The 25,908-nt window shown below is 40.4% G+C and overlaps 1 long non-coding RNA gene across 7 annotated transcripts in view; it reads left to right on the top strand.

Annotated features, from left to right (window-relative positions):
* The first annotated feature begins 3,604 nt into the window (after positions 1–3,604).
* Positions 3,605–25,908, top strand: part of LOC141949626 (uncharacterized) — a 33,295-nt gene continuing 10,991 nt past the window's right edge. For 3 of the 7 annotated variants that reach the window (XR_012630824.1, XR_012630823.1, XR_012630818.1), the window contains exons 1-7: positions 3,728–5,522; positions 5,731–5,937; positions 8,249–8,346; positions 8,759–8,883; positions 10,202–10,436; positions 12,868–12,971; positions 17,091–17,241. This is a non-coding gene — a long non-coding RNA (uncharacterized LOC141949626). Of the gene's footprint in view, positions 3,676–3,727; positions 5,523–5,730; positions 5,938–8,248; positions 8,347–8,758; positions 8,884–10,201; positions 10,437–12,867; positions 12,972–17,090; positions 17,242–25,908 lie in introns of those variants that run through there. The other 4 variants (XR_012630819.1, XR_012630822.1, XR_012630820.1 and 1 more) reach the window with 4 other exon arrangements.

The raw sequence follows: 25,908 nt of genomic DNA, 5'->3' as shown, positions 1-25,908 counted from the left end.
AAGAAGGATTGGGCCACTCTGAAACACTCTATTTAGCCCGGTTGTGTGGGAGATGATGGCACACCTTCTCCTGGAAACTTTGTTTTAAGCTTGTGAAGGACGAGAAGGTGATGGGGAGCAGCCAGCATGGATTTGACAAGAGCAATCACGCCTGACCAACCTGATTGCCTTCTGTGATGAGACTGGTTCAGAGAACAAGGGGAGAGCAGTGAGTGTTGTTTACCTTGACTTTATCAAGGCCTTTGACATGGTCTCCCATAGTATCATCTTATCAAACTGGTGAGGTATGGATTGGATAAATGGACTACAAATTGGATGGAAAATTGCCTGGATTGTTGGGCTCAGGTGATGGTGATCAGTGGGCTAGCACACAGAGTGTAACAGAAGAGGGCTGAGAAAACTGTGTGATATCACACAATAATTTTAGTAAAATAAACACTTTGCTCCTTAGGGAAATAAATACTGTGCTCCTTAAGAAATATATTTATTTTGGTGGAAAGAGGAAACCAAACTGGTTGTAGAAAGCAAGTTAAAAACAAACATCGAAGTTCTAGGAGGTTATACACATTCTGAGGTCTTTTAAAAACCTTGCAATTGAAAGCACTCTCTTATTCACTGGTTTAAACACTCGTTAATGCCAGTCCCCCCCTTAAAGTCCAGTCAAAATCAATGTGTCTCCAAGTTCTTGATTATTTCTTTGAGGCACATTTGCCACTGGAACTTTATTCCCTGGGTGCTGGAGCTGTTTCCTCTTGTCTTGTAGTAGTCTTCTGGTAACTTAGGTTTTCATCTGCATTTTTCTTTTTCTGCGTCTTGAGCAAAGTAAGTTAGTGGAACATGTAAACTTTGATACACAGTGGTTTTTTTTCTAAAGCTGGAAATATATGGCTGAAAAACCCTCGCTGTATGACTTTGACCAAGTATGCTTTAAACATTGTAGTTACAGATGATGTAGTTTCACAGCTCACAGACAAAGAAAATGTTTGTTTTACTTTATTAGATTTCTTAGAATATGTTCATACAAAACCAAATGTGCATATACACACACTGTCAATACTGCCAACTGCAATTTATTAAGTTTTATAAATTTTTTTCCACTAGGTCACTGTATTGTTAAACAGACGTTGAATGCAGGATCAATGCTAAAGATGGGAAGGCTAAATTTCAAAGTAAACAATCTCATCTTTCTCCTAATAAGTTGATAAAGGGCATTTTTGAGGAAGTCTTCATTAATCATAGGCCTAAAACCTCTCTTAATGCGGTTATATTTTTCTAACAAGAAAATAAGAAAGGGAAGGTGTTTGGGCATAAGCTGTAGCTCACACTGCCATTTCGCTCTTCCCTGACTGCAGCAAAGCCCCTCAGTCAGTCATTGTAATCCAGAGCTGGAACTGGGAGTGTGTTTTGGGGATATATCTTGTTGCTTTGTGATGAACTCGGAGGCCCTGGGAGAATCTCTTGGTGTTGACAGCCCCTGACAGTAAATGTCACATGAATTCGTAGGGAGCTCAGAGCCTTCTGGTGACTGCTATGAGAAGAGACATGGTGACAGAAAACCTGATTGATGAGCCATGCCACAAGTAGAGGGAGCGCTGTGTGGTGATTGCCTATAATTGAATGGTCCACGGAAGTTATTTCTGGGTTTCCTGTGAATGGTGACATACACTCCAGAAGTGTTTTCACAGGGCAGGCCTGCAGATTTTAACCCTGGTACTCAGCAACTCTCTGTTAACACAGCCTTAACAGACTTTAAAACTTAACGGGCTGTTTTAGCTTCATGCCTAGCATAATAATGAAACAAATGACAACCGGAGATGGTCAGTCATGCAATTACCTTTAGAAACGTTCCTTTGTCAGCTTTTGCCTCCTCTTTTTAGTGCTTTCTCCTTGTGGCTCGGCTCTGTGATCTGACAACCCAGAGACGTTGATTATCAAGGAGACGTTGATTATCGAGGTTCCTCCCGGTTCTGACAATGCGCTCCTCTGACATGGGCTTGTCGCAGCCATGTTAAGCACAGCGGTGATGCTCCTGGCATTAAACCGGAATGTGCGATGTTATAGCCCACTCACCCAGCAAAGCATCTGCTCGTACCGACCAATTAAATTGGCTTCTCTCTCATTAAAACCCTTGTGCAGACTTTGGTATGTCACAGATCTTTAAAATCTCCATTATGAATTCCACTTCTGGGTATTTTTAGCTTATACTTGAAGAAATGATTATTGTCTCTTGCACTTAAACATATCAATTTTGGCTCCACAGACATCTCCTCTGGGCCATATTCAAAGACCTGAGCTGACTTGAACTGCTGAATCCGTAGGGAGGATCTCAACACAGCTCTAAGCGCTTGGACATTGAGGCTGTGCAAGGAGGAAGAGGGAGAGACGTTGAAGCCCTCCCCCCTTCCCTTTGGTAAGTCAGGAGCACATCCCTTACAGATTTACTTGGTTGTGCCAATTTAATGTGATTTCTTCTGAGGGCCAGGAACCACTCAAGGAAGGCTGACAGGTTTTATCAACAGAATGGAAACTGAAGTGATAAGGTGAGAGTTATTGACCTGATAACTAACAAACAGAAAACTTCAGTGTCCCTCAAGCTAAATATTGCACTCAGCAGGTAAGTAAAAGATGGCAACAGCTGTGGTCTTGTCACCGAGTGAGAGTGTGTTTTAGTGTAGAGGAGCAGGAGGTGAACTGTGAAAACAAACACATTCAGTTTGCTACAGACTATTTCCCTCTATTACTTTTAATGAGAGCTAAACTCCAAAATGCACAATGGGACAATAATATTTTAGATAGAAGGAACTCTTCGTACAGCTCCTAAATTCTAGACACCCGGTTGCAATTAAAATGATTGCTTGCATGTTATTAATAGCTCTCCAGTAGTTTAAGGCTGTTATCAGGTATGGGACCAATTGGTACTAGCCGCTGCACGACTGAATGAAAAGTAGTGCTGTCCTTGAAGGAACTGAGTTAACAACCTGAACCCACAATGCTCAAAGGAGTTTGAAAAATGAGAGAAATGTAAAAAGGTGAGAGGAGCTGTGTTAAAATGCATCACTATAGAGGCTGGCAAGCAAAATGGCTGGATTACCATAGTCAGGTCTTAGTAAATGGTGCCTAAGTGTTTTTTTATTTTAATTCTGAAATTGTAGCTTGCGGAGGGCAGATGGGAAAGAAAGTGGAGACCTCTAATGAATTATGATTTAGAAGTAATGGAAACAAGAAGTACTTCAAGTGCAGCAGTCTTTTGTTCCTCCCTTTTCCACATCTATTTTTTCCTGAAAACATGCTGGGGTTGCTTATGAAACCTGGCTGTCGCAATTCTCACACGTCCCTTGGAATTCTTGTCTGACAGAATATGAAGGCTTCAGCAGCTGAATGGAAAGGCACACAACAGAGCTCTTGTACGATGTCTGTCTCCCCTTTCTGGCACCTGGCCTGCTCAGTGCAATTGGGAAAGACAAATGGCAAGTGATCACTTCCTATTCAACTTCTGCATGCTAACTTTGTTTTTCACATGGAAGCAGTTTTGTACTTGCCATGTTTGTCATTCTGCCATGTGTCTTTTCTGTTTCCTGTTACAGTTTCTATTTTTTATTTTTTTTCTTTTGAGGAGAGGGTACCAGAACTGCACTTGGTATTCAAGAAGCAGATGCATCATGAATTCATACAGTGGTAAAGTCATACTTCTCTCTCCTAAGAATTCTGAACTTTTGATTTTCTTTTTTTGACTGCTATTGAGGAATGAGGTGATATATTCATGGAACTAGCTATTATAACGTCAAGATGCGTTTCCTAAATTGTGCAAACTAGTTCAGAGCCCATCACTCTGTGTGTAAAGGTAATGTTGCTTTTCGTGGATAGCCAGATTATAGTTGTCAGGGCTGAAATTTGGCTTCCACTTTATCATGAGGCTGCTCAGTGTCATAAGATCTTTGTTTTTCTAGTAAATATTACCCTAATTAATTTAGTTTTTATCCAAAATCTTCTTCACTGTTCCACCTACTTTCCAGATCACTTCTGAACACACTGAACACCATGGACCTTAATCCCCATGGGATTCCACTGATGATCATCTTCCACTGTGAAAACTCATCCTTTAGTTTTATCTTCTTTTTCCAATATTAAGCTGTTATTTAACTCTATGAGGTCCTTACCTGTAGTCCCCAGCTGTTTAGTTTATTTAAGAGCCTTTGATGAGACCTTCAATGTCTGAGGTTTCTGGAAGCTTGGGGTGAGTTGGAAATACAGGGAAAATTTCTCAGCTGGATTTCTGTTATTTGCATGCTTTTGACTCCTTCAAAGAATTCCAGCAGATTTAGGAGGCTTAGATTCCTTTTACAAAAGTCATGTTTACTTTTCCTTAGTGTGTTACTTTTATTCATGTATTCACTAATTCTGTTCTTTACTAGAGCTTTAACCAATATGACCAATATGGACATTAGACTTAGTGATCTGTGGTTTCTTGAATTGCCACTGGATTTATTTTTAAAAACTGATTTCTTATTAGTTACCTTCCAGTCCTTTGATAACTGCAGCAATTTTCAGCAAAAGGTTACATACTAAGGGTATTAGCTCAGATGATTCATATTTAACATTCTGTAAAAATCTTGTATGAATATCATCTGTGCCCAGTGATATGTGGTTACTCATTTTGTCTGGTTTGTAATCTACTCTTAACAACCTGAAGACAAGCCTTCTGTGAATGCCTTATAAACAAGATACTGGTTTGAGTTTTTCCGAGATTCTCCAGGTGAACAGATTTTTAAAAAAAGGAATTTGGGATTTTTTCTGATGGCGTGATCTTTTCTGAGTGCTTCTTTCATACCTGTGTAGCTCACTGGCTCTTGCAAGCTTCTTGCTGTTGATGTGTTCAAGACGGATTTATTACATTATTTTTTTTATTTCTTTAGCAAACTGCTTCTAAACTCTTTCTTCAGTCTATGTTATTGTGCTTTTACATTTAGTCTGCCAGAATTTATGTTCTTTTTAGTTTTTCTTTCTCAGACACAACTTCAGCTTTTTGCAGGATACCTTTTAACTTCCAACAGCCTCCCTGATCCTGCTGTTTTATGATGCTAGCTTTTTGTTTTTCTCTCAAGTCTTTTTTGACAGGTTATATGCATTTGCTTTGAGCCTCCAATATAGAATCCTAAAATAGTCTGCCTGCCATCTGAAAACATTTTACCTTACTGGCTGCCACTCTGAGCATTTTTTTTAACAAATTTCCTCATTTTTGAATTCCCTTCCTCTAGAATCAAGCACAACCACTGCATTTGCCAACATTTCTTCATTTCAGTGTATGCAGTCATGAATCAGATAAAAGGATTAAAGGTTTTGGCCTAGCCCAGTCTCTAGGAAGCCTGGAAATATCAGCCATTAACATTTCACTAATGTTAATTTCACTAATTTCATTAACTGAGAAGCAGGGAAGGAAGTGGCTCTCCAGGACTGGAGATGGTGGGAATTCCTGCCCTGGAACATCAGTTTCTCTCTTCAACCTACAACAGACAAAATGACAGGTAATTGGAAAAAAAAGCAACCTGGGTTGATTTGTCGCCACATCACTGAAGTTTGATACTGTGGGAGAATAACGGAAGATTGGTGAGGAGGACTGTAAACACACTCAAGTGACCTGCAGCTGAGGTGTAGAAAAACACATATATCATACTAATTGTTGTTTAGCCTTGTGTGTTGGACAAGTAGAACATCTGTGTTTCGATAACATAGGTCTGTGATAGACTCAGAGGCACCTTATCGAGCGTCATTGAGATTTCTGCCCTGCTGTGGGAAAGGTCAAAGCACAGTGGAAAACTACGCCTGTGTGAATCTCTGAAATATGGCGAGAGCAGCAGATTTGGTGATCTTCAAGCATGGACCGAGCTCCGTGGTGCCTGTCCCCTCGGTCGCTGCTTTGGGCATCCCCTGGTTGGCGAGGTAACAAAAATAAATTTACTCTTTGCACTTCATCCGTGGTTTTGTGGTTGCTCCTGTGTTCTGCCTGTGCCAGCCCACACAGACTTAACTAGCTTGAGTGTTTTTGGGCAGAGCCTCTCTACGCTGTGCTGGTGGGAACCAGAGTGAGATAGCAGAGTCATGATGACAATTGCCAGTTCTCACATTAGCAGACACAGGAATGATCTGGTATACCAAGAAGTCTGGAAGGACAGTGTGTGAATGCAAGTAGTTCTTCACTGTGATAATGCTAGAGAATTGAGAGCTTAGATGACTTCAGTTTGCATATAACAAAATCTGGGATAAAGTCTGACCAAAAAAGGACTAAGACTGCACTTGGTAGAGGCTGGTTTGGTTGCTGATTCTTTTTGGGTCTCTCCAATTACAGACTCCTCCTTGCAAAAAAATAGTAGCTGCTTGCGAACAGCTCCAAAGCTGCTCTGAAACTGTTGGGATAAGCAGTCTTTGCCAAGCAGGTGCTGCACTTCAACATGTGGCCAAAGCTTCCTTACCAGTGAAAAACGTTTACTCTGAGGTTGAAAGGCATCAGCACTCTGCTACTGCAAAGTACGTGTAAAGCCAGGGTGAACCAAACAACGCCAGTTACAGTGCAACTGCTGACTGGCATGGACTGCTTAGCAACAGGGAGAGTGATATGGATACAGATGAATTGACTGTTTTCTGAGCAAGCTGGGTAGGAACAGAAGTAATTAGCTGCTAGCTGATGAAAAGGCATGCTTAATTATTAGTATAATTATAGATATAATAGACCAGGAATTATTCAGTAAAAGTAAGAAAGCCAATATGTTACAAAGAAGGTAATCAGAATGGAAGAGAAAATGACAGCAGTGTGAATTCTTGAGAAGCAACGTAAAGAATTAAGATGATAAATCCGGTATCTTTTGGGTTTCCACTCTCTGACATATCAACTGAATTTAACACTGGTGTAAGGGTATACAGAGCCAACAAGGTCTATGGCTTGTATTATTTCCAGTTCTATACAATGTTGATTTAACTGATTGTATGCAGATGAAATTGAGCTGTATTTTCATAAATCTTAGAACCTGCACAGCTTCACAAGGATCTTTGTTCTCCTTCCAGAAATACTTCAGCGCAACCATTTAATTTGATGGATCTTGTGGGAAGCTCAGCTATAGCTTGTTCTGATCAATATTGGTAATTGACTATAATTATTTGATAAAGCAGCACTGCTTTCCCTTGGCACCCTGAGAAGTAACTGTGACTAAGAAGCAGTCATGTTAGTCAGCTGCCCTGCCTGGGCACTGCATCTTAAACTGTTTTCCATGCCTTCTGGGGAAATGGCTGGAGATAACAGGCTGAGCTGTGCTAACAGAGACTTTAGGAATACGTTGTTAATATAGGATGTATAATCACTGAAATGGGTAACCTGGCGAAGATTTTAAGTACGTCTCTTCCGATGTCAGAATGGACATAGGTAGTGCTGGTCGTGCTTTTGTGCCAGGAATTGGACTGGATGCTAATGGCAGCAGCAGTGCTATAAGAATCTGGAACTGAGAGGCCTAAGATGTTTACACTTTTTTCTAAAATTTTAATAGTTTCTAAAATTATGGCAGTGGAATGGGAGACTCTGGCACCAGCAGCTCTAATCTGGATTCTTTGAGTCTGATAGTAGTGGTGCCAAAGGATTACAAACCCTTTTGCCCATTGCGCTGGTTAGAAAGGAAAAGCAAGATACAAAGATTTTATTGAATTACTATTTGAGGACTAATTATTAAAATGGCTCTTGATTAATGAGTTGTGAGTCAAGCTGGTTTGGCAAATAGCATTTTGATAAGGTATTTGTAAGACAGATAGTCTTAAGATGGTAAGATGAACGTAAAACACTGTAACCTTAATGATGATGTTAATGCAGAAATGATGTAAATGTGCATGAGCAATTACTGTATGAAGTCACTGGGGTACATCAGGACAAATTGAATACAGACAAACTCTAATTGGTATCAGCTGAGCACAGAATTATTGAAAAGTGAAGCTGGAAGAAATCTCAACTGGTCAATTAGTCCATCGCCTTCTTCCACAACAGAATCAGATCTGCTTATGACATTCTTGGCATATGCAGAACCGTTGTTTCTCTTCCATTTTGTAGAAGACTTATCTGCTACAGGACTGTTAGTGCACTGATCCTGACTCTGTCAGGAGTGTTACTGAATCTCTCCATGGTCTTCTCTCCTGAGCACCTCCTGTCCTCAGTCTCTTGATTCAGGTCATGTTTCCCAGACCTCTAACTGTTGTTGTTATTCTTGGTGCTTAGCCTTCAACCTTTCTTGAGGAGCAGTGCCCAAGAGTGGACATGCCTCTGCACTGAGGTATTACTGACTACAGCAAAAGGACCTGCAAGATGTCTTGAAGGTAATTTTTCTGTTAAAAATATCTGTGTAGTGTTTTCTCTTTGCTCAGGACAATAACCCCTCTTCAGCTTGTGATCTATCAGAACCTTCAGATGTTTTTTTTTTCTTTTTTCCAGACGGCTTTCTGCTCAGCTGATGTCTATCCTGTATTTGTGCACTTTACTCCTGCCTAAGTTAAAACACTACGCTTTTTACAATTGAGATGACTCCTATATTTATAGACAACTTGTCCAAGTTGTCAAAAGTTTTTAATACTGCTATCCCCCATGTATTTGTAGCCAGTCTTCACAGATTTAATCTTGGCAGATTTAATAAACACACAGTCCATTCCCTCATCCAGGCTATCAATAAAATATTGAATGGAACTTATGAACAGCTGAGTAACCATTCAATTTGTCCTTTACATGTCACAGTGAACCATTGGAAACTACTCTCGGAGTACAGATTCCAACCCGATTTGTGACATGACTTCAGCCAGAGCATTCTTGCACTCTTGAATGTCATATGGAACAATGTCAGGAGCCTCAGTGACATTGAGGTGTGTGGTATCTGCTGCTTCTTCCTTATCCACAAAGTCTCATCCTTTGGAGAGTGAAATTAGATTAAGTCAGCTTGTTTTGTTTATGAGGAATTTATGTTGACAAGTACGCATCTCCTTATTAGTTTGTATGCACTTAGAAGTCATTCAGATTATTCTGGTCTTTTTCTTTTCTTGGGCGTTAAATCTTTTGTTATCTTAGTTATTCTATTTGACTTGTAGATGACTGCTAGTGGTTCCAGTTGTTTGAAAGTGTAAGAACTTTGTGGACAGTTGTGAAGGCAGCAGATACAAACCTCTCACCAGGAGAAACTCTGTGCCACATCTGAAATTCCTGTGATAAAGCACAGAGACACAAAAGATTCTCAAGAGAGTGGTGGAAGGAATGTTTTAACAAAAAGAAATTATTTTATTTCAGTCTGAGAAATTATGATGCAAATCAGCTTAATTTAGAAAAGAAATTTCGGGCTAGCTTGAGAATTCTGGACAGTTTTAACTACAAGTCGTATCAGTCTTGTAGAAATATGGTCAGGGTCATGTAAAAGAAGAAGTTGGGAAACCTTAATTTTGGGCTGCACTGACTTCTTTGCCTATAATAGATTGGTAGTGAACATCTAAGAAAATAGGAATAGAGATTAGACTAAATTTCATAACCTTTTAACCCAGAAAGCCTGGATCTCCTCAGCAAAGTGTTTTCTGAACTCTAATACATGCTCACTGTTGACACGGGCTTATTCGCAGAACAGAATGACCTTTGCACAGCTCAACGAGAAGCACATGTCTGATAAGTTCTAGTATCTCCTGTTCAGTGTACCCAGGTGACTGTAAGTTCGATTGTACAAAACAAGGTGTTATACTTTGTCTTGTAGCGCTCCTGCTGGAGTGTTTGGTACTGTGTGTATAGGAAGTGTATGTATATTTATATGAACACTCAAGTATATGAGTCAAGGAAGAAAGAATATGCATTGCATTGGTATGAACAATTTGCTGTTTTTCAGAAACTTTGTTTTTGTCTGAATTCAGTATTCTAAAGGTTAAAAAAATACCACCCAGCAAACTCTTATCTATGCTGTGTGTTAACAAGCCTTTGGGTCAGTACCATTGCATTTTGTTATGTAGAACTATCACCATGGTTGTGCCTTGAGCTGTTTGGAAGATGGAACTGCTGGCAGAGGAGGGAAATCAAAAGTGTCATCAAACTCCCAAAATAGAGGCAGATGTATTCCATGTTGTCTGCAGGAATTTTGAAGTGTGAGCAGGGGCCCTGTTATGACTCTTTCTTCTTTCGTCCCCTTTTTTACCATCTTCTGCAATACAGATCCCCTTCTGCTTCCTGGTCCTTTAAGCTTAAGGAGCTGTAGAAGTAGTCTGGAAGTCATTCGCATGTGGAAAAGTGTTCTTGCTTTCTCGTATCCTTTGGTTTTGCATGTACCCTCCACGGGCAGGTACTCACCGCAAGGTTGGAAATGTTCTTGGTGATGAAGCAGAGACACACGTGAATGTACTAAGGACAGGACTGCAAGGCAGAGCAGTACAGATTTTATAACACAGAGGTGAGTCATTTCTTAATAGTGAGGACTTTTGAGTATTAACTCTAGGTGACTTCCACTACAAGGCAGCTGTTAACATATTACTATGAATTGGTTTGGGAAAAAAAAAAAGATTAAAATTGCATAACTAGATAAATTTTAAAGAGACAGAAATAATAATGACATTAAAATTGGCTGAAAGAACTGAGCTACAGTAACAATGGAACATTTTAAAAATAAATGGGTAGCTAGGAAGGGGTGTAGGGAGACATGCTGCTTGGAGATCACAGAGGCACCTAAGCTTGACAGTTTCTATGACTGCATGAAACAGAGAAACACAGCCAAGCCCCCGCTCTCTCCCAGCATATTATACTGCACAGCAATCAGGTTTAGTAACACATTGCTGAGAAAAAGACTCCCACTATTTAGTATTCATTATAGATGGCATTTTATAGATTGCAGCGCAGCAGTGTAAACAGCCACACTGGAGGAAGAGTGGAGAACAGCATTTCTCCAAGCTCTGATTTATTTCTTGTTGATATTCACTAACTACACAAATCTATGGTAGCACCAATTTTAGGAGGGGAAAGTAACTCAAACCACCACCATTTTCCAGTGTTCTTGCAGGAAGCCAACACAACAGGAGGCAAAACACAACTCCTGCAGTAGGACAGGCATGTGGCTCCCTTGTGAGGCTGAAACATCTGGTAGATTTGTTTCTGTGAGTCGTCGTGGGTCTGCAGGCCTGCCTGGGCTCTGCCAGCTGCCTGCTTTATATTCCATTTACATTGCATTTTGTAAACCTTGTCTGCGTGAGGAGGAAGCCTGTCCCCACAGACAGGGTGCTGCTGTGCTGGGACACCTACATCTGTGAGCAAAAAGCTGCCTGGACAGACCAGTGTCCTAGGAGGGACCAGTATCCTGACCAACTGCTGTCCCATCCAGGTGTGGGGTGACGCCAGCCAGTGACACAGCCCCCAGGGAGCTGTCCTGCCTGCATGCTTGCCCTTGCAGAGAGAGGTGCACAGCCCAAGCTGCATCCCATGGGAGCTGGCCCCTCTTTTTTTGGTGTGAGATTGGCATCCAGCTCACCTGAAAGAAACAGCCACCCAGAAAAACAACACAGGTTTTCCATCATCCATGAATCATTAATTCCTGTAAGTCGCAAGGGTACTGAGCACTGCAGCAGAGGTGGGAGCCGTGGCGTAGGGAAATGCATACAGGCTTTCACCCCAAGCTCCCTGCAGCCTCTCCAGAGCCTGCCTAGCAGGAGAGAGACATGGCGTGCTGAAGGAAGGCCACGTATGACAGCTCTGCTCTGTACACACCGCCTGTGTGAGTGCAGAGAGCCTGTAATAACAGAAGATCTTTCCAGCTTCTCTCCCTGAACGAGTGAGTTCATGTCATTCTGCTGACACAGGTGCAATTCCTGCTTTTTTTGAATTCCTTTGGGAGCTGCTTCTTCACATTCCCTGCCTGTCTTTTACCTGACCCTGATAGAGCCTCCTCGCAGCCCCTTTCGAAAGCTTGGTGCTACAGGTTCCTCTGCCCGCCTTGCCCAGCGTCCCTGCAGTGCTCTGGCAGCGTCCTCCCCACCCTTCCCCTTCCAGCCGGTGGTATTAGATGTCCTCTTTCCTCCAAAGCCTCCCCTCTTTGAAAACACCTTGATGGATATCTATCTTTTTTTTCAGAAGGATTCATGACAGAGTATCTTAGGAGTATTTGATTTTTCCTCCACAACTACCTCACCGTAATACCTAACTTAAAAATAGGACTTAAAAAAGGGTAGGAGCTTCTTAAAAGGAAATTAAAAGCAGCTCCTATAAGGATGTAGAAGATGAGAAACTAGATAAAAACACCCTATCTGAAGCTCTGAGCAATATATCACTAAGTGAAATAATTCTACAAGGGACAAAAAAGGCAATATTCTAACAGCAGAGTGGAAGAGAGTATTCAAAATCAGGGATTTCTGAGCAAATAACAAAACTATTTAAAAAAAAAAGAGAAGAATGCATTAACTGTGAAGCTAAATCTGTAGGGCAGGCAAGGGACAATTTTCAGGTGCAAAATCACTAAAGGAATAATAAAAATACTAGTAAAAATATTTCCAAAATTACCAGAATCAGGTACTTTTCCAGACATTTGGTCAACAGATGACCAGTTTCTAAAAGGATTACTGTAAAAGAGGAAAACTGCTGTTGAAAAGTAAACTGAAGCTCTGTGCTGGTGCTCACTATGGTTGAGGTAGGTTATTTTCCCATGAGAGCCAAACTTACGAGGACAAGTGTAAGGAACTGTCTGAAATTAAATGACAATAAAATGCATTTTAGGACTAATTGATAAGATGAAGAGTCAGAAATTGCCAAGACCATATGGTAATCACTCAAGAGCTCTGGAGGAAAACAAATATGCAATTATGGAGCTACTATAGTGTGTAACCCGTCACTTAAATCAGTCTCCCTGCAGGAGGGAGGGAAGATGGTAAATGTGACAACAATTCCTGAGAAGGTCCCCAGGAGTGGAGAACTGCAGACCGTCACACCGGAGTCTACTGAGCAAGTGAGTAGAAATTATAAGAAAGAAATTATTAAATGGGTAAACCCCAACATATTAGGGAAAGTTTTTTCTACTGAGAAACCACATTTCATAAATTTGTTAGAGCTCATGAAAGGGTCCTGAAGATGCAACTTAGGCGACCCAGTCATAACAACATAAGAAATGGTCTAGTGGGTCAGACCAGTGGTCCATCTGCCTGCACTGTCCACCTATTGTTGCTGTGACCATGATTTGATGTCTCACTCGTATTCCCCCTTGCCACCTTCTCTCCAAACTGAGAAACCTCTTTAGTGTCTCTTCCAAAGCAACAACTAGAAATCAATTTAATCTGGTTGATGGTTCTTTACAAAACTTGTAATTGAGCTGTAAAATCCCTTGCCATAGGATGATATGGATGCGCAAAGTTTACTTGTGCTCCAGGGGTAACAGCAAAAGTTAATGGAGAGAAGTTAAAGCATAACCTGTTAAATAGTAAAACCAAGGATTGTGACTCAAGAAGTCCCAAGACACATATTGTTGGGAAACAGAATAATATTCCAGGAAGGCACTGCTTCATGCCTGGTATGTTCTTAAACTCCTTCCTCAGGCACCTGTATTGAAAACCAGATGCTGCGGTAGAGGAACCTTCGATCTGACCCAGTGCAGCCTTTCTTGTGCTTTGTTATGTTCTGTCAAAAGAAAATGAAACATAGATATGAATGTAAACACTTCTGATGGTAACAGTCAACACTGCACAGTGAATGCTGAACTCATCTCCCCACTATAGAAGCAAACAATGAATTTTTATTTGAATGCTAATGAAGATCTCCCCATGATGCTGCTAGGTCTCCTCTAGCAATATAAAGAGAAAAGCTACATGGTGGAAATAAAGAAAGGATCTTTATAAAGGGATGAAAATGTATTGCAAATACTGATGTCATTAACCACTTAGAGGTCAAAAATATACTTGAAGCTCCTGATGTAATTTGAAGTAGGTAAACAAGTATTAAGAAGAAAGTTTTCTTACAAGTAGTACATCTGTTATGATCTGAAAAGGAGAAATTTGTATTTCTTGCATCCCTTTAAATGATCCAGGGTTTGTAGTCAAAAAGCAGATCTTTCTACAGTCATCTAATCTATTCTAGCTTTCTTTTGGTTTTTGGATCAGAGCTGAGGCAAGCTTCTTTTACAGATTTGTGCTGCAGTCTACTAAAAGAGCTGTTTCTTGCCAGGAGAATATTACATACAGTTCTGAGAAAAATGAACAGAGTCGGCTTGTTTGAGAGCTAACTGATGCTTACTCACAACACTGATAAGCCTGACATTTACTGAGAAGTGCCACAATTCTCAGTCCAATGAAAAATCCCAAGAGGATTTTTTTTTCAGTGATGCTTCACGTTCTATTGACTCAGGGTAAGCTGGAGTCTTCTAAAGTATTTCACTCAAAAAAAAAAAAAAAAATCACGTGGATCCCAACTCCTCAGCTTGACTTACATACAGATGTATTAGCCTTCCTTGGCACATTTGTTAATGGTCATGGTATGTTTAACGATGCTCTACAAGTTGTCAGTGCCTTAGGTGTCATATTCCATTCCTGTAGTGTGTTAAAAGCACTTATGCAAGAGTTCTTGGTGCCTTGATTGCAATTACAAAAAGTATACTTGGGATAATGCCACTTAGCACCTCCACATAAAAGCCAAAGCTTGTAGTGAAATACCTGTCAGTGATAGCAGGCAGTGCTCTGGCTGTTAGCGTAGTCTTTGCGTGTTGGTCTGGGCTTTGGCTTTCTGCAGCATCCGCAGTATGTGGCCATGCAGGATTCTTGTGGAATAGGCCCTGCCTGAGAAAGACTGTCAGAAGGCTTTTGAATGTTCAAGTAGATTATGTCAAGCAGTTCCCTTTTGATCATTATTATAAAGATATTTTCAAATCATTCTGAAATATTAGTGATGCAAAATTTTCATTACAGACACTGTGATAATTAGCTCCTACACCATATCATACTCCTTATCTAGGAATTCCATTATTCTGCTTTTAATTATCGTTTTGACCAACTTTCAATGTACAAAGCTGTTTCTCTGGTTCATCTTACATCCTTTTAAAGTAGACGAGAAACCCAAACAGTGGCTAAGAATTTTCTGACAAAATTGTTTTTCAGGGGAAAAAAAAAAATCTTATTTATCAAAACTTGAACTTTTCACAGGAACATATGTTCCAGATGTCAAGAGTTGCAAAATCCATCACTTCAGGTGGTAGTTTGTTCCCAAATTTAATCATCACTGCTGTTAAAAAATGTGTGTTTCATTTCTGGTTTGAATCACTTTCATTTTTCAGCCCTTAGTCTTTCTTCTGTCTCTGCTAGATTAAAAAGTGTTGGTTGATATTTTCCCCTTGTGAAAGTATTTATCGAATCGCCCCACAATTGAGCTGTTTAAGTTTCCCAGTTACATGTTCTTCTCTCCTCATATACTTTTTATGGCTCTTTTCTGCCCCCGATCTAATCTTTCAACAGCTTTAAATGTGAACATCAGAATTAGATATACTAGTGGTTTCAATGATGCTGTACCCAGAGGTTGAACGGATTCCTTATTTCTAATCACTTCTCCCATTTCATCATGCTTTTACCTTGAGCGCTTGTGGTGAGCTCCTTGCCCATTAAGACCTCTTAAGTCATAACCATTGCACTCCAAGATAGAGTTTTCTGTTCTGTAAGAGCAGCCCATATTCTCTGTTGGTTCATTGACTGCCTCTTCTTGAACTTACTCCTCTTGCATCTTGCATAATATTAAGTAGAGAGCAGCCTCTCTTCTTGGATGTTCGGATCTAACAGTTCCGAACAGCAGTCATACTGTGTTTCTATAAATTGGTTCTCTAACCTTTTTTTCCTTTGTGCCATTATATAGATTTATTTATGAATAATAGAGGTCCCCATGTTTATTATTTCACCTCTTAGCATTAAGCATTCAGTCTTCTTTCTCTGGTGACTGATGGGATAACTCTACTCATATATTTACATTCTTACTGCCAGACAGTTTCAGTGTATAGTCTTTTCCAGTAAGAATTTTAGTCTGACTAGATTCCTTAAAACGTTTTCTTTGGTATAAAAGAAGTCTTTCACTTTTATGACTTATACTCTCTTTTCTTTAGTTTATAGCCACATGCTATGGTATATCTTTCCTGCTGTGTCAAAATCTGATTTTATTACCTGTGTTTTACTTCATACAGCTTTTATTTTAATTAATAAAAAAAGTTTTTATATACATGCATTTATAGCTCTTGATTTGGGGGGCACCTTTGTTTAGCTTCTTAGTTCAGTGTCGTTTTGATGTAATAAAATTTCATCTATGAACTGTTCCTATCCCTGTACTAAGCTTTTTCTCTGAACTAGTTGGATACACAGAGTATTTTTGTTTTACCAACTCTTAGCAATCTGTTTGCCTTAGCTCATGACAGATTTACCCCAACTCCCACTTAATTAAACACATCATATATGTTTTCCTTGTGAAAAGTCTGATTTCACTTTTGACTTTTGATGGAGACCATCAGCTCCCGATAGCTCTTTTTCCCCTCTGCCTAACTGGAGTTGTGCATATAACTGGAAGGATTTCAGAGAAACTGTCAACAGTACCCTGGGGCTAAATCTTCTAGCCAGCAGTCTGACTTTGCCTTCTAGGATCCTTCACTTGCATTTCCCTTTAAAATTTGTGACATGCAGTAGGACCTCATGCTCCTCCCCAGCACTTTCTAGCGTTCACCTTGGTGTCTCATAAAAGACCCCTTCATATTCTGCCTATAAGTCAGCAAATCTCTGTCATTGCATGTGCGGCTGCTGGTATGCTCCTGGTATTTAAATTCCCATCAGCACAGTAGACCAAAAGTTCTCAACTGAAAATGTATTTTCAGATATAGCTTTCCTGGAGTTGTCAGCTTGCTTTTCCTCAGCTGGAAGGCAGCTTCCTGCTATGTTAATGTTATGCTGTGCTACGCTATGCTATTCTATGCTATGCTAAACTATCCATTGTGAGAGGAGGCTGAGCCTCCTTCAAGGCGAGAGGAGAGCAAGCAGTCTGAGCTTGGCCTAGTCCCTCATGTCCTTTTACACTGGTTTTGTGCCTTATATTTGTTCTCTCTTTGTTTCTCCAGATTAGAAGCTCTGGCCTCAAACTGCTCTGGGTATGTGCTGTGAGAGAGCCCTGTGGGCAATGAAGAGAGTAGCTGAAGCAATTACTGAAGCATTAGTGACTACCCTGGAAGCTCTTGGAAGGCAGGCAAGATCACTGAGCACTATAGAAAGGTAAACACAGTTTACTTTTTTGAAAAAGAAATCAGGGAATTAGAGACCACTCTTCCCAGAAATAAGTCTGAAAAAATATTACATGATCAATTTAAAGCAAATAGAAGGTAAAAAGAAAAAAAAGACATAGAGTTACCAGGAATAAATCATGTGATCTTACTCTAATTCCCTTCTTTGAGAAAATAATGTCTAGTAGATAAAGAAGAGGCAGCAGATGGGACATATTTTGCTTTAGGAAAGCTTTTGAAACTGTTCCACATGATTCTTTCAGAAGCAGACTAAAGAAATATGGTCTGTATCAGTGTGCCCAGTATTTCTGGCTGGGTGAGACACTTACCTTGTTTCTGTATAAGGAAGAGACCATATGTTGCAGCCCTTCCTCTAATGCGTAACTGTATTGTGCAAGTGTAGAAAAGCCAGTGCTTCCTGGGGCAGTGAGATTTATTGCTTATGTGTGGACAGATTCACATAGTGCCATGAACAGAGGCACTAAGTGGGCTCCCAGCAAAGATGGCCTGCAGGGTACTCAAAATAGCCCATGCAGTGGGCAGCCCTCCTCCCTATGGGCTCTAGTCTGGATCCAGAAAGGAGCGAGGGAGACCACAGCCAAATTCATTGTCCTGGCAGGCCCTGTGCAGTTCATAGCTTGAGGTTCATAATTTAGAAGGTACATGATATTACTGTAACGTGGGTGGCAGTGGGGCACTGTGAGACTGGGAGGTTATTTTGACTAGAGTCCTGCTGACATATGTCCTGGGCCCAGTTCTGTTCAGTTTTTTAATTAATGACCTATATGATTTAACAAAGAACTCATAAAATTTGTGGATAAACCAACATGCCCTCAGACTTCTCATGGTCTTGAGAAACGGGAGAAAGTGACCCAGTCATCTCAGTCTCATACTGGGAGGTGTTAATAAAATGCATTATTAAAAAATGGGAGGAAGTCTCATTTTCTGCAGTGCTGTTGAGGCCTTTGCTGGATTTTTGTGTCCACACTTAGTGCTAGAGGGAGCCGGTGTTGTGAATGATGTGAGTACTGATGACAGAGGAATGAGTAGGAAAGAAATTTTGAAAGTGGAATCACAGTGTTATAAATTGTCACACTACCAGACAAGCAGATCCTTAGTTGTTGGTGAGGTAGTTTTAACAAGAGAGATAAGCTATATAAATCAATGTGAAACTAGATTGCAAACTAGGTTTTAACATTCAAAAGCAATGAGGTATTTTTATAGTTGACAGTTGTGGAAACTCACCAAATAAGCAAGAGCACATGGTTCAAGATAGCAGCTTCTCTTGAGAAATAAGAAAATTCTTGTAATTTAGAAAAATGGAAGGAACTGAAATCAATAACATTGAGGAAGGAAATAGGAAAGAATGGTCTCAGCAATTAAAGTCCCAGCTAAGCAGGCCCCATGAAAAATGGGCAACTAGATCAATAAAAGATGTAGAAATATATCTATACAAATGCTGCAACTCTGAAGCTTAAAAGAGGTGAACTAGACTGTCTGATTTTAAAGGAAGTTATTGACATAATAAATGCCTCAGAAACTTGGCAGAAGGGTAGGAAACTGTAATAATAGGGAACAAATTATAGAGGAAGGCTGGAAAGGGGTACATTAGTGGTGAATCAGTGGAGAGTATGAGGAATTGTCCCTAAATGAAGTTTCAGCAGAGGACGTTTTGGAACAAATCAATAAAGTGAACAGTAAGAAAGCACCAAGATAAGATGATACTCAATCAAGAGTTCTGAAAGACCTCAAACACTAGATTAAGAGAAAGCTAAATGTAGCATGAAAAGTGTCATTTAAGTTGACCACACTGCAAGAAGGATGGAAAGTGGCAAATGTGTCTTCAGCCTTGAGAAAAAGGACTCCAGGACAAATGTGGAAAACCACAGATCAGTAAATCTCACTTCCAAACTGAATAAGTGGGTAAAAACTACAATAATAAAGAAGAGAACCAGTAGACAATTTCATAAATGTGATTTATTTAGAAAAAGTCATTACAGTTCTTGCAGAAGGAGACCATGTCTCATAAATCTATTTGAACTCTTTGAAGATGTCAACAAGCTTGTAGGTAAGGCTGATCTGGTTGATAAAGTGTGTACGGACTTCCAAACAAATGTCAATAAGTCTTTCTGCAAAGACTCTTAAAGTAGTTAAGATGAGATAATAAGATGTCCTCTTGTAAGTAAGTAAGATGGAGCCAAAATGAGACAAAAAGTGGGAGAAAAGATCAGTTTTCCCAGTGAAAGGAGCTCTACAGCTTAGTCATGCAACTGTTTGATTTAGGACCTGTGTTTTTCAATATCTGTATAAATGATTTGGAGAGGGGGGGTGAATATTGCAGTGACAAGGTTTGTGGATAACACAAAATTAGCTGAGATAGTCAAATCTGACCCTGAGAAGAGAGGCAGATGGTTCTCATGACAGTGAGTGACTGTGTCAGAAATGGCATGTGAAAATCAATGCTAATAAATGCAAAGTAGTTTGTCTGGAAACATACATATTCAATTATATATTATACTTACTCAATTACAGATTGAACATTACGTTATTATCACTCAGAAATAGAGTTGCTGTAGGGTAACTCTATGAAAACATTGATGCAGTGACCACAGCAATAAAAAATTCAAACTGAATGAGAGAAATTTTTAGAAAAGGAAGAAAGGAGAAGAAAAACACGATTATGTGATTATGTCACTATATAAATGTTTGGCAAACCCACGTATTGATTAATATGTGCAGTTCTGTTCATCCTGTCTTCACAAAGAATAAAATAGAACTAAAAAGGATGGGTGGGAGTTATTTAGCTTGGAGATTTAGACACCTAAATTTAGTTTTCTACCTGTAGGTGTCGATCTATGAGGTAGATATCTAAACTCCAACACTAAATCAAAGCTTTTTAATCTGAATTCCACCCACAGAAAGTGGATGAGGACAGAATGGTTTATGTATCAGGACAGAGAAGATAGGCATGGGACAGAGGTCTTGAGATCTCCTAGCTAGCTAGGAAACAATGAAGAGGGGATGGTTATTATTTTTAAGAATAGGAGAAGTTAAGGATACCTCATGAAATTATGAGGCATCAGGTCTAAACCAGAAAGTCATACATTCTCATATAACTTATTAAATTGTAGAACTTACTGCCAGAGACTGTTGTGTAGGTCAAAAGTATAAATGAATTAAGAATTTCTGGAAGGCTGATGGGAAGTCAGTGTCCTGCCAAACAGAATTATGAAGACTCATTCAACTGTCAAAAGCCAGGTAGAGGTACATGGGAAGGGCTCCGAGGCAGCTAAGTAGGACAATAAAGGCAATTTCTAGGCCAGAACAGAGATCATGAGTGAGAAACTGGTGTGCACGCCACCAATAGCTCTTCTTGTGGTCAATGGGACACTATGAAGAGAGAACCACAACTGGGATCTCAGGAGTAGAAAGTGTGATATCCTCCAACGTAGACTTTGGGGGAAGGAGAGCAAGAGGGAGGGAGAGAAATCCTGTGCGGAAATTTTAGAAAATGAGGGAGACTGCTGATAAACATATAGCCATTAACACGGGTAATGTCCAGAACATGGAAACAAGAAGCAGTGTTCATAGCTCATGATCTTCAGCACCTCAGAGTTGACTGAATGAAGAAAATCCTAGAAACCAGTAGCAGTACAGCTGTTCCCAGGGCTTGTGGCTGGTTACACTCCTGCCTGGGACTTGAAATGCAGGTACTAGAATTCACTTGCTAAATCTAGTCTCTAGTAGAGCAATACTCTAGTGGTTTTGGAAGACAACCACATTCAGCCCAGCTTATCTCACTCTGTCCAAACTCCCCGGGTTTCACTGACCAGCGGTGTTTCAGTCATTACTGAAGTTGCAGATGGGATCCTGAATGCAATCAATAGTGACCCAAACACGGTCAGTTTGGGTGGATTGTCTCAGAGGAATAGCTAACAAGATATGCAGGGCTGTGGAGTAAGGCTGGAGAACATCTCCAGCTCTCTGATGTGGGGAAGAACTGAATTATGAATGTGGCTACCGCTGTAGATAAGTTTAGTTTAGTATAAAGCTGTGTATAGTGGTCCCAAACTTTCCTCTTTCAATCCTGCTTTCACTTTCCATTTTGTTTGGGTATATTTTCATAATTCATTTTGTGCTTTAGAAAAATACTTGTTTCTGTTTTGAGTTACTCTGCTGGCTGTCCCCAGGGTATCTCCACCTGGCTCTTACATGGCTGCAGGAATTTTCTGTGTGCTTGGGTAGCTATGAATTTGACTCCACAGACCTCGGAAGGACTCGGAGTACTCTGGAAAGCAGTATTGCTCATCTGCAGGGTGCGAACTCAGAGAATGATGATTTAATTAGATTGGTAGCACTACTTAAAAGCAAAATTGGAATCTAATGCAGCTGTCTTTTAAAATACACTTCAGTATTACTTAAGAAGCCCATAATAACATAGAAGTGGAAACCTTTAAATGAGGGTAAATTTGATGGCAACTTTTATATCCTTTATTGTAAAGCATGCCAAGCTGCTACATGGTAAAATCCATTAGTACTTTGAGGGTTTTTTTTGGGTTTTTTGTGTTTTTTTTTTTTTAAAGTCTGAAACTATTCATTAACTCAAAGTGAAACTTACTGTAAGAATGTGCAAGTTCTGGTGGGAATTGTTGTAGCTGACCGAGGAAGTACCATCCTCTCCCAGAACAACCCAAGGGCCTGAGCCTCATGTCCATGTGTCTGGTAGCAAAACACTGCAGCCTCCTGCTCCTACATGAAATTCCTGCTTTATTAAGCATCTCAACCAAAGACCATGATTACAAGTGCATTTCTTCCAGTGCCAGTATGAGACTTAAGCAGTTCGCGCCCCCTTCTGTCCCCAGTCCCTTCTGATCACGCTGAGGCTGCCCCGGAACCTGGGACAGAGAATGAGGCTGCCTAAAAAATACTTTTCCCAAAACAGAGCTATCCTTACCTGGGATCCACCTTGATCCGCTTGTGTATGTAGCCCTAACACAGTTGTACTGTCACAACCGTGAGGCTGTCACAGGAGCTTCTTATACTGGCACAGCCTCTGAAAGGAAAAGATTTGTAATTACACACAAAAAAGAGAGTGCTCTGAGTGAGTAATCTCAGAGCTTTGGTATGCATATGTATGTTCTTCAGTCTCTGGGTAGGGATGATCTGCTTTACATGAGTGCTTGTCACCATAGCAGGACTTTGAGCTTACTGCCTGATGCTCCGTTTGAATTCTGTGACCGCAGGATTGTTCCTAGCATTTCTTGCCTTTTCTGACCTAGAAAATATTTACTTATTTTTTTTATAAAGCAGAACTGCTATCCCTGGAAAAATTTAATAAGGTATTTTGGTGCCTGTCAGGGAGTTGCCAATGGAAATCAGGGTCAGAACGGTAGCATGGTTCTGGACTTAATTAGATAGGCTGCTCTTGTGGGGAGAAGTTATTTTAAAGAGTTGGACACTGGGGAATTTTATGCATTGAGTTAAGAAGAAAGCAGCTTTAAAATTTGTTTCTCTGTTTCCTAGAAAATGAGTTTTCTACATGGTTTTGGATTGTTCAGCTAAATGGTTCTGTTTTTTCATGATATGTTTGACAACATATTTGTTACGTCCAGACACAGAATGTTAGAATTAATCAAAACTGAAATATTTATGGAGAAAGCCATTTCACGTCCATCTTTGTCATGAGACTGGCTGCTCTGATAGGGATTAGAGGTTGTTACACTAATGACTTAAAACTTTTGTCTCGTTGCCAGAGCAGTTTCCCAATTTAGAACCTTTTCTTCTGATTAATATTTGTATTCCTCCTACAATTCCTCTTCTTATAGGAACTCGTACTGGGAATTATTCCAGACCTACATAATGTCTCTGAAATCTTTTTATCCCTCTGTTTGCTGATCAGTGGAAAGGATTTTAATGCCAGGTTAGGTAATCGAGATAAATCCTAACTTCATCTAACTTTATCCCTCGACCATGTCTTGGATATTCTAGAAACATTTTTTGTGATCCATAAATAAATTCACATAGGATTTTGATTAATCTTTATTTTGCTCTTCTTTTTTCAGTGAAGCCTCATTACATTAAATGGGAGATCACACAGAGTGTATTACAACTTCCACTATGCACTAGTTTTAGTGCAACACTTTTCTTGGGAGTTGAAAATATCAGTAAGTTCCAAAGACAGAGTTTGGTGCACAGCTGGACATGTATAATGTATTTTGGTGCTATCCTGAATGGCTTCCAGTACCTGATAACGCTTTCTAGCCCCATTCAGTTGTTTGAATTTGCTTATGTAGTAGTACAAAGTATACACTAACTTAATTCACTTCTAACTGCAACTTGTTACAAAGAAGAGGGAGTCAAGCTTGTTTAAAGCAGGACTCTTGCTGTCACTTGAAGCCAGCAAAGGCATGGATGGCTGTGCGGTGTGGGAGAGGTTGGGCTTCTGGCTCAGCCAGCCACATCGCAACGCTGCACTCCTGAATGCTACTCCCTGAGCTTCTGTGTGCCCACTTGGAACGTTACATGGCCACAAGCCAGCCACTTGTCACGCATGGTCACTGGGAGAAGTACACACCTAAGGAAAAGCTTCACAAAAACCTACATCCTGGTTAGAAAACCAGCTGACCTTGCATGTGGCAATAACAGGGAGCCGGGCTTGAGCCCATATCTCTTTACCCTTTTTCATTTATCTCTCTTAACTCCAGCAGAAGGTTTCAAGCTAACAGAGAAGTCAAAGCTTTCTTACCAAGAAGAAAACTTTGGTCTGAGTGACTGTCAAGTGACAAGTGTGTACATCAGAGCCATCAGGTTAAATGGGAAAGATGGTGGCTCCAGTGTGTTAGGAGAACCCTTGACCACCCAAACAATAGATAGGATGGAAAATGCCCCTCCCTTACTTTGACCCAGAGTTGCTCTTTTCTCTGATGGTTCATTGATTCCCTTTGCTTCCCTTCTCATTTAATAGATTTTTATAAGTTGGGCATTTACAGATCTGCTGCTATTAACATTCAGTGTTAGTGGACCCGAGAGCTTCTCTGCCGACTATGCTGGAGCTTCTGAGCCTGCTGATTTAAAAATGTTCATTGCTGATAGATTCTAACATCTCTCTCGCTTACTAATAGTCTGGAAAGTATTTCATCATCTTCAAGCAATGAAAGCAAATCATCCTTCTTTCCAAATACCAAATAAAAGTCTGAACACTTCTGCATTTTCTGCATAATCCTTCACAATTCTCCTGTCTGCAGCAAGCAGTGACCCCGTACTGTTGCTAGGATTTCTTTTGCAAACACAACTTTCTTGCGCTAAGCTCTGTCAGCCATGGATTTTATTCTGAGGTTTCTTTGTTTCGTGCTTCTGTTCATCTAGGTCAGGAGTTTTCCTGGCTATTGATTTACAACTAGTTTTATGCAGTATTAGTGTTTGACATTTCTGTCTTTGTTTTTCTTTGCTGATATCACTACTAAACTTTAACCACGTGAGTCAATTGGTTTAAGATTTTGTGTTGAGTGTCTGACTCGGTCTGATATTTTTCCACATTTTTTTTAAAGTGTCAGGTAAAATGGCAAACGTATTAAGAAAAAGATACCATTTTTCCAATGTTTTGAATACATACGTATACCTTTGTAATATATGCTTAATATTGAATTTATATATAGATAAATAAAAAAACCAATAGCAATGCCATATAGTCCACTTTTGCCAAGATAGAGTCTTAATATTTGAATTAAGGGCTTGAAATTTCAGGAAGAAATAACCCTGGTGAAAGTTGTGCCTTTTTTCTTTTCCTTTGGAATCTGACATGTCCTGAGTCTCTCGCCATGTCAGTCTATGTATGTTCAGCTGAGACTTGCTAGCGTTCAGCTATGTATTCCACAGAGACCTTGTCCAACAACAAGCACCACTTCAGGCACGAGCAAGATTTTACCTGCAGTGCACAGCAGAGGAGCTGGTGTATGCCGGCAGACCTCAGAAGCAAGGCGGGTGGGAGGACTTAGAAGGTAAACAGATACAAGGTAGGAAGAGATGCAAAAATATCTGGACACACACAGGTGGGCCAGGGAACGTCTACAGGGTAGAGGTGGAAAGATCAGTGCTCGTTCAAGTGTGTTGCCTGTTAAGAATGTGGAAGGGAGCCCAGCACCACACAGTGCCTCCTGTGCGGGTCTGGCAGCAAATACATGAAACCACCAGCACAGCGTGTGTGTTCAGACTCAGTCTACTTAAGGTCTTTATAAAGGATGACAGTGTCATACTCTTACCAGTAACCTCATTATTTGTAGATATTGGGTCACAGAAGAGGATGAGGATACCAGAATGGGGTCGTCTTCAGCAGCAGTATCTGGGGAAAACCTCTGTCCAGGCAGGGCTCCCTCCATCTAGAGAGGCATCCTGATACAACATCAGCAGGGCTGGAGGTAGGGCAAGCAGTAAAAGAGGGCTTATAGATTATGGCATGATCACTGAAATTCAGGTGGCAAATCTGCCCTCTCTTTCAAAAGCTGTTAATGTTCTCCAGAGTCTCGTATACCTTGTGCTTCATCACCATATGTCAGAGATCCTCATTCCTCCATCAGAGCTGTTCTCCCTTGTTCACACCAGCCTCCTCACGCCACTGTGCTGTCCCTGGATGGACTGTATGGGCAGGGAAGCATGCAGAATA

This window comes from Strix uralensis, chromosome 14, assembly GCF_047716275.1.
Source record: "Strix uralensis isolate ZFMK-TIS-50842 chromosome 14, bStrUra1, whole genome shotgun sequence".
Classification (NCBI taxonomy): domain Eukaryota; kingdom Metazoa; phylum Chordata; class Aves; order Strigiformes; family Strigidae; genus Strix; species Strix uralensis.
Note: the sequence above shows the minus strand (reverse complement) of the source record. Positions and strands in the feature narration are given on the sequence as shown.